Genomic DNA, 9306 nt, shown 5'->3' on the forward strand with positions numbered 1-9306 from the left:
GATTGCATCAAGACCAACATAAATATAACAAGATAGTAAACTGAAAGTTTCACCTGAGGCATCATGATACAATAAACATGGCATTTCGATTTGGTGTCAGAGAAAATGCAAAATTTCAAGGTAAGATCCAAAAATTTGTCACAGAATTCTAACTTCATGCCTTCACCCACACTGAGGGTATAAAATGGTCTGGCTTTTAGAGATTGAGGGAGAGACAGTTTGTAGAGAAGATTTATTTGGGGGAAAGTATTGTGCTGTGAGCTTCATCCCTTCCAAGAGGGTGGCGAGAGGCCCTGCCCCTCATCTCTAGAGGTTTCAGAAAGCTTGGTATGTCTCCCTGTGGTTGGCAGGGGGAGGGGTGGGATACAGTGGGCCTGTGTGGTTAGATTAGCCTGGAAACTTAATCATCAGGGAGAGATGGGCGGGCTGGAAGGAGCTTTCTGCAGCTTTGGGACTAACCTACAAACTCCCAGACTGTGTCTGGGCAGGGACGCCTGTGTGTTTCCCTTGAGATGTGAGCCAATCCTGCAAGAGAAAGTAGGTGTGTCACACTGGGCCTTGTCTGAAATGATCCTATGAGCTGTGAGAAGAGTGTTGTAATGAGAGTGACCGCCCTGGACAAGAGAGCTGAGGGGAGGGTCCTAGTGATGGGGAGCCTCCTATGGACACAACCACACCCAAGAAAGACTATCCACCTTCCCTACTGCTGGTCAAAGTAGAGCCGCCCGACCCCTCTCCTCTCTTCTCTGCCTGCTCCAACTCAAAAGGCGTCCTAAATCGACTGGGGAGTTAGAGAAGGAGGAACTGAGACAGAAAGAAGAAATCCCTTCACCTACCGCAGGCTTCCTGCCCGCAGTAGCCCCAGGTTGTAGAGTTTGGGTTACTGCATGGGACTGGGCATTCTGATTTCTGGGTTGCGACAGTGTCTGGTGACTTAGATGACTGCGGGAATTTTTATTATCTAAGAGGGAACAGAAAAGTCATAGAACTGCATGCATTTTCATCCAAGGAAAAGGGCAGATCTTTCCTCCACGAAAACATTGACAAAGACAATGGAAATGAAAATACCATTGCTTTATGCTTCTATCTCAGGGGTCTTGATTGTTCAAAGTCCACATCACTCCTTCTGCCACGGAATCCACTGTTCTCCAGAGCCAAGCAGGACTTCCTCCCCACCCACCGCAGAACTCAGTCTCAGTCCTTATACAGAGCTATAGGCGGCTGAAGAAAATATTCAAAGGAGGCAATAAGCCATCCAGTCCTAAAGGGTAGCCTTCCAATTCCTGAACTACAGTCCAAGACCCAGGAGGCTTGGTGACTCAGCTGGTCTCGGCCTTCCCAAGAGATACCTGTTGCCAGAAGAAGGGCTGGGCAGAGACCCCCTCGGTGGGTGGTAACCCTTTGAAGACTGGATCGTGCAGAGGTGGGAGAGGAACCGAGCAAGGAGGCTGGGTTAGGACCCTCAGGAAAGGTGGGGACACCAACCATTTACCAACTAGACAGAGGTGTTTCCTATTTTGACACACAATATGGCCAGACCTGCGCATCTTAGAGGAACAGCAGCTCAGAATGGAAATAGTCTTAGACGTTGACCCTAAAGATCATTTTTTAAAATATATTTTTATTGATTTCAGAGAGGAAGGGAGAGAGAGATATAGAAACATCAGTGATGAGAGAGAATCATTGATCAGCTGTCTCCTGCATGCTCCGAACTGGGGATTGAGCCCACAACCTGGGCGTGTGCCCCAACCGGGAATCGAACCTTGACCTCCTTCCTCCTAGTTCATTGATTGACACTCAACCACCAAGCCACGTCAGCCAGGTCTTAACGATCATTTTGATTCCTGTTTGCCCAATGTTCCTGATTATCTGAAAAGCCTGATGTGCTGGTTACAAATGTAGCTCTCTGGGCCTCATTGCTAGAGGTGCTGGACGCCTGTATTCTTGCATCTGCCCTAGAGCCTCTATGATCTCATATGTTCAGAAGGCAGTAATCCAACCCAGTGTTTCCCTAACATCTCCAGTGACAAGGAACAAACTCCTGGGCCCATCCCACCTCTTCTGAGTCAGAACTTCCAGGGAAGCTGCGTCATTCAGGGAGTGTGGGGTGTACCCCTCATTCTGCAATAACAGACCCAGTTAGTGGTGGAGGTGGGACCAGAACCAAGATCTCCTATCTTCCCTAGGACACGAGTTTGTCCTGCCACAAGCTTTTTTTCTATCTCTATTAATCCTCATAACAGGGCAGGATTCGGTGCAGGCAAAGTGACCTATCCAGGATCCAACAACTCAAATTCAGTTCTAAAGCAGGTCCTCCCGCCCCCAAATGCAGGCCGTACTTCCTCTTCCCCACACCACCTCTGCTACAAGAGGTCCACCAATTCAAAGACGCCTGTAAGAAGCAAATCCATTTCCCCTCAGTTATTGACTGTAAAAGAAACACAAGCCTAGGTCAAACAGTACCCTTGGGCAAACTCCTGCACAGTTCTTTAGTCAGCTGATTGCTTCCCCCAGCCTTCTAGAACAATCTTAACAAGTTCTATTTATAGTTGACCCAGAGAGCACCAATTCTCTCCTTCTTCAGGCTCCTGAGGCCCCTATCATTAGGCTGTCACGGCTCTGATACTCTGAGTGTGGGCAGAGTGGGGATTTAAAAACTTTTTGCTGGTTACCCAAAAGCCTTGATAACATCTCGCCATCTTTTATTGGCCGTGCTAAGACGAAACCACTTCCTCTCTCTCCTGAACGGCTTGCATATTTAAAAGCTAATTGCCCAAACCTCAGTTCTGTCCAATTAATTGCCTCTTCAGCTGACATCCTCCTCCCCTGGCCTATCGTGGGAATATGAAGGAAAGTAAGGCCAGGGAACCTCACAGTGTGGGTTCCACCACATGGTGGCTTCTGAGGGCCGCCTCCTTGGGCTCAGCCCCTGCCCACACCTTTTCCCTTCCACCCGGAAGGCTTCAGTCCTTCCGGTGTGTCCGGGCCTGGTTCTGTGGTCAGTAGTCATGCTTGAAAGCCATCCAGAAATAGTGACTGTGATGCCCTTAGCAGCCATATTTTCATAGTCTTTGCTAAGCATGGTGTCTTCCATAAATGATTCATGGGGGGACTCTAAGTGCATTTTATTTTCTAATAACCATCCCTCTCTGCCAGTCCATTAGAGACGAACTAAGATACGGAAGAGTGGTGAACCCTCATGAAAGATGACCCGCCGTGTGCCCAAAAGGACCACGCTGACCTTAGCAACATTAATCCCAGGCCCAGTGTTGCTGAACATGTCACACACATCCTCAGGTCACTGGAACTATGGTTCAGTGTATTTTTCTATCTGTATTAAGCAACATGTATATATAGTTTAATCATGAGCGTGAGCATGCAGATGCAATCACCACATCTGGATCCTAGAGTTAAAAGATGGCTGGAACTGTCCAAAGGTCTTCTCATCCATCCCCCCACCACCCCCTGCATCTCCAAAGACATTAGCTCAATTGTTCAAGACAGATGCATATGCAACCTCTTGATTTTTTTTTTTTAAAGTGTTAACCCCAGGAAAGAGATCTGAAACCTTTCTCTGTAATCTATTTTGGTGTTTAGCAGGTCTCATGAAGGTCCTCACACTGTGGTGATGAATTTCCTCCTTTTTTTTTTTTTAATGTAGACAGAGAACAGCCCACCAAGTGAATAAGGTTGATTTGCCATGAGTAAATTATGAGATGGTGCCGGTGCTTACACTTCTATTTTCCATCAAGGCATCTGTTTGTTTAATTGATGGCCTCTGCCTTCTTTAAAGGTCACTCTGATATTTAGCAGGGTGTTGGGAGAGGCTGGGAAGTGATCAATTATACCTGCCTTTCCTCTTCTCCATCATCACTGCGACCACACAAATGCAAATGCAAACCCTTACAGTCTAGGCTCCACCCATTCTGCGCGCTGCTCAGGTTGCTTAGGTTTATGGAAAGCCATCAGTGAGGGCTTTCAAACGTAATGATCTCTCAAACGTAATGATCTCTCCTGAGTTCTGATATGGCTTGGACTCTCTAAAACATTCCTATGAGGAGCAGTGGACTCCTTGGGTACCTGCTCAGGACCCAAAATCTCCCCGAGTTAGGCTATGGGCCTCAGTCCCCGATCTCCTGGCCTGGGCTGATTGGTCCACAGGTGGTCACCTGACTCAAGCCAAATGAATAGATGTTCTCCCCCAGGAGTGTGGAATCAGACCCCTGACAGACATTTGACTCTCTCTCTGGGTCACTTTCGCTGGACATGGTGTTGTAAGATACTCATGTCTTCACCACTGAGTACACAGAGGAGCAGAGAAAAATCAGTCTTGGGAAAGAGTGGGATTAAAACAGTTGCCCAGAAAGGAGCTGAAAGAAGAGATGGAGGGACCAGACAGCTCTCCACACTCTCCTTTTCCTCCCCTTCTGAACCTACCCATCACCACTCATATGTTTTTGAGATACCCTTGTGTCCTCCTAACGTGTCCCTGTTGCAATTGAGTGGCCTTGGGTGGGTGTCTGTTATGTACAGCCAAAAAACCTTAATGCATGCGGGTTCACAAATATTTGCAGGCTGTTGGAGCTGGAAGGGACCTTCAGCCCCTTTCCTTGCAGAGAGGTTAGGTGGCTCATCCCTGGCAACACTGAACTGGTGGCAGAGCCAGCACAGAACCTAGAACCTCCTGCCTGTCCTGGTTGAACTCTGCCCACTGCCACTGGCTATCTCCAAATCTGTTCTTCAGCTCTAATTTCTACAGTTTGGGAAGCTGACATGACTGGCAGGGGTGGAGGTGGGAACTGGGAAAGGTCTCAGGGTCTTGGAAGGAGTTCAAAGGAAATTTCACATTGTGAGACCAAAAAACCTAATGTTGATGCAGGATTTGGGACTCTTCCAACAGCACCTGGGTCTGCCTGGATGATGCTGGGGAAGAGAGGAGCCAGAGTTCATTTGCATATATGCAAACAAGGCCTTCACAGCTGTCCAGATGCCACCTCTGCTCAGAGCACTCAGCTCAGCGGCCAGGGCCAGCTTTCATCTGTCTACTCAGCCTTGGAAGAAAGAGAGAGACGGGCTTGCCGGAGCTTCCCACCAGGCTGACAAGGACACAGAATCATCCCCACACCCCTGGGCTGGAGGAGCAAAAAGGTTAAACCTCCGGAGTCTAAAATAGGCAGGCTCTCTGCCTCCCTGCCTCTCACCCCCACCCTAGGCAGGAGCTGAAGGCATGACTCACAATGCAGGATTCTAGCCATGGCTGCGGGAGAGCCGCCACCCCTGGGGCTCCCACATCGCCTTTTCCCTGGCCTCACACACCACACAGGCAACTCCTTCTCCTCAGCAAGGCTTCTCCCTCCCTTCCTGATCCCAGGAAGAAAGAAGAGACCAGACGACTGGCCGGGAGGTTGGGAGGCCTGACCTGAGGCCCAGCTCAGCTCTGGATTCCCTATCACTAAGTCCCAGCCTTGGTTTCCCCTCTATAAATTCAGGGGTTGAAGGCAGGGAGCTTAGAACACGTGTTTATCTCCAAGGAACTCCTTCCCCAGTACATTTTTCGTGGGCCGCCCATCAGTGGCAGCTGTGCCCTCCGGTTGCCCTGGAGGGAGAGGGGCCTTTCAGCCGCTCCCTTACCTGCTCACCGTGTGGAGTCCCTGAGGCCCAACAGAGCACCTTTAGAAAACCACTGGGCTCGCTGGCCCATAAGGTCCCTTCCTGCTGCCAGAACCTGTGATTTCAAAGCCAGTAATGGCTACCTGACAAGATAGGAAGGGAGAGATGGTGGGGCTGAGGGAGCGCTAAAAAGAATTTTAACAGCAAGCCCCAAGACCAGCCCCCAAGCCCTGTGTTAACACATGTTCAGCCTTCAAGTTATATGCATGGAACTGCCCTCAAGAAAACGCTGGTGGAGACCCCCGGCCTCCCTCCACCTCTGTCCCAGCCCCAAGGCCAAGGGTGGACTTCCTGAACCACAAAGGAGGGCGTGCCCACCTTATACACCCCCAGGCTCACTCTTTACCATCTGCTCGCCACTCTCTCCCCCTTTTGCTCCCTCTCTCAACGTGGTACTGCTTTCTATCTCTCTCCCTCCCCTCCCCTCCCGGCTCTGCCCACCCTCATTGACCCAGTCCAGCCCAGTCCTTTCCTGGGAAAGTGCTTGAACAATACCTGGAGAGGAGGATCAGGTAACCTGGTGGGGAGGGATGGAGGGGCGTGGCCCCTAGAAACACACAGATGGTTAATCCCTGGGCAATTCTGGGCTTTCCTTTCTTTCCCTCCCGCGCTCTCCTCTGCTTCCGTGCCTGGGCCAGCTCCCAGCGCCCCTGCTCTCCTGATAGACATCCTTTCTCCTCCTTCGCCCAGGACGGCAGTTAACTAGTTGTGGGGCCCAGTGAGTCCCTCTGACTCTAGGGCTCCTTTTCCTCACCTGGAATATGAAGGGGTTACGTTGACAAGGGGTGCTTAAGCTTTGGGGATGTCACAGGCCCTTTGAGAACATGAGGCAAGCCAGGAAGGCAGGCACACCCAGTGTTACAGACACGTCAAAGCTCGTCCATGGACTCGAGAAAGGCCACCCGGGGTCCTGACTGCCCTGACATTTTGAGCCTAGGACCCTAGGTCCAGGTCCTCCACACCACGCTAGCTGCGCCTGCTCCTGAGGCTCCAGAGGAGTCCCGGGTCCCCCCCTCCCCCCCAGTCATCCTAGCGTCCCAACCTCTCTCGCCTCCTCCCCACTGGCAAGGGCTCAGCTCTCGGCCTGGCTCCCCTCACTTGTCTTCTGCCCTCCCCCCAGACTGCTCAGCTGCAGGACAGTGGTGAGGAGGAAGGAGAGAGGAAAGGAGGAGGAGGAGTGGGTCCCTCAGTCGACAGGTAAAGAGCAGCCCCTCTTCTGAACCCCAAACCCTGGTTTGAGGACTGTGGTCTGCAGGTTCCCACAACACCTGGGCTTGGTCCAGCAAGTCTGGCCTGTGATCACCAGCAGGCTCGGTCACACGGCCCTGCTCCGAAAGCCCCTCACCTCTCCTCAAGCCCGCCTGCTCGGCGCAGTTCACACCCCCTTACTCAGGACCCATTAGCGGCCCCCAACTCTGTTGCCTCACTGAAGGCTTTCCTGGTGAGACCCCAGACCCAGGTTCCTGCCTCATCTCCTGGGACTCCTGTCCACCCTGGCCAGCCTGGACTACCAGTCACATTTTCTTGTCCCTACACACACACTTGGAAAAATCTCTCTTTCTTTCACCTCCTCCCATTATCTGATGTCCAAGTTAGTGCGTCACCTCCTCTCTGAAGCCTTCCTAGCTTTCTGTCCAGTTGGAAGTCTCCCCTTGAACTCTTGCAGCACATTATCTGACAGCTCTTGCAGCCTTTGCCACATCCCCCTCATTTCCAAGAGTAAACTGGATGATATTAGACCATACAACTATTTAGTGGGTACCTATTGTGTGCCAGGTACAGAGCCCAGATCTTTCACTAAGTTGTCTCTTTTAATCTTCCTACAAAGGTAAGATATAAGGTAGATGTAATTATCTCCATTAAGAGACAAACAAGAGGCGAAGTCACATCTTTCTGACTCTCAAGACACGTACTTTCTTCAGCCCTATTGTGCCACCTTAGTTTCGTAAGGAAACTGAGGTCTTGAGGGCAGGATCTCATCACCTTTTCTCTTAGAATCAAGTAATTATCACATCTGTCCTTAAATGGCGGGAGAGAGAGCAGTAGAAGGAAGAGACAGAGAGACCACATGTGCCAGGCACTATACACGTGGGATCGTCTTTCAACTTCACAGCAGCTCTACCAAGTGGGTGTCATTAGTCCCATTTTACAGAGGAGGCAACTGAGGCTCCTGGAGCCATGTACCATGCTCAGTGACAGTCACTGTGCGTGGCAGCGCCAGCTTTCACTCCAAACGTTCTCAGGCCCCAAGGCCCCCTCCACCACAGTCTCAGTGTGTGCCAGGGCAGGGATGAGCCTTCCTGGTGCCCCCCCCTCCGCCTCCAGCCAGCAAATGGGTCCCCAAGTCTTAGAGCCCAATGACTTGCATGGAAATGCACTTTCTCATGGACTTTCATTGTGTAATTGGATCCGAATTCTCAGGAGTAATCATTTTGGCCTCAAGACATAATTAAAAGCATACAGGAGTGCGGTGTATATTTTTAAAATGGCACAACTCGAGGAAAGCTAATGATTTTATGACACAGGAGAAGCACAACTAAAAGGTCACCCACGCGCTGCCTTCCATCCCCCCTCCAAAGGTGGATCTGGCTGGAGGAAGAGGGACCTTGATTCTTACCGAGTCCGTGAAAGTCCAAGGGTAACTGTGAGCCAGATGGAAGCCCTGCACCTGCAGGTGCTCTTCATCAGCGGCTTAAGCCTGTGGGGGTCTGATTAGGGACTCATCTAATCATGTATTTTTTCAGGGTCCTTTGTGAGCTTTAAAGAGAAAGCTGGTCTTTTCGCCCCAGAGAAGCATGGAGACACGTTTCATAATTTATTATTTCTTTAAGGGCAAAGTGGATTTCCTTTAAGAGGAACACGGGGCGGCCCACTTAATATCGATCCTTAATAATGCAGCGGGACTTGAAGGATTCGGGTTTTAAGTGGACCGTGTAACCCAGGAAAGAGAGATGGGTCAAGGCCCAGCCACCCTGTCCTTCCCACCCAACAGAGCCACCTGCCTCTCCCACCCCCTCTGCCCCAGAGCCCAGGGCTCACAGCCAGAGATCTGCTGCTGATTTCGCCAGGGCTTTGCCCCAGAGGGACAAAGACCAATGCCTGTGCTCCACCCCATCCCCCTTTATTCTCTCTGATTTGTTGTTCACTCACTCACTCATATACCCTTCCATCCACCCAGCCATTGAACATGCACCAAGGCAAGTGGGATTCCAGTGACCTGTGCCCTCAAACAGGTCAGTCTGATGGGAAGGCCAGCGAGAACGCTGACAGACGGGCAGGGTGCCAGGTGCTGTCACAGAAGAATGTACCATCCTGGTGGTAGGAGGGGTGCTCCCTGGCCAAGTCGGAAAAGGCTCCCCGAGGAGAGAGGGCTGAGCTGAAGCTTCAGCGTGCTTGTGGGTGGAGAGGCTGTGGGTGCCAGCATGTGGGAGCATGGAGGACCATGGCGTTCTAGATAGGACACGCTCCAGCCCATTGGCTGAAGGCAGTGGAGGGTTGGAGAAGCTGTGAGTAGTTGTGGAAAATGAGGATCATAAGAAACCACCTGAAAAGGATCCAGACTAAGGTTTAAAGAGCTGAGAATAGCTCAGCAGTGGTTCTCAACCTTCTGGCCCTTTAAATACAGTTCCTCATGTT

This window comes from Myotis brandtii, unplaced genomic scaffold (assembly GCF_000412655.1).
Source record: "Myotis brandtii unplaced genomic scaffold, ASM41265v1 scaffold213, whole genome shotgun sequence".
NCBI lineage: Eukaryota > Metazoa > Chordata > Mammalia > Chiroptera > Vespertilionidae > Myotis > Myotis brandtii.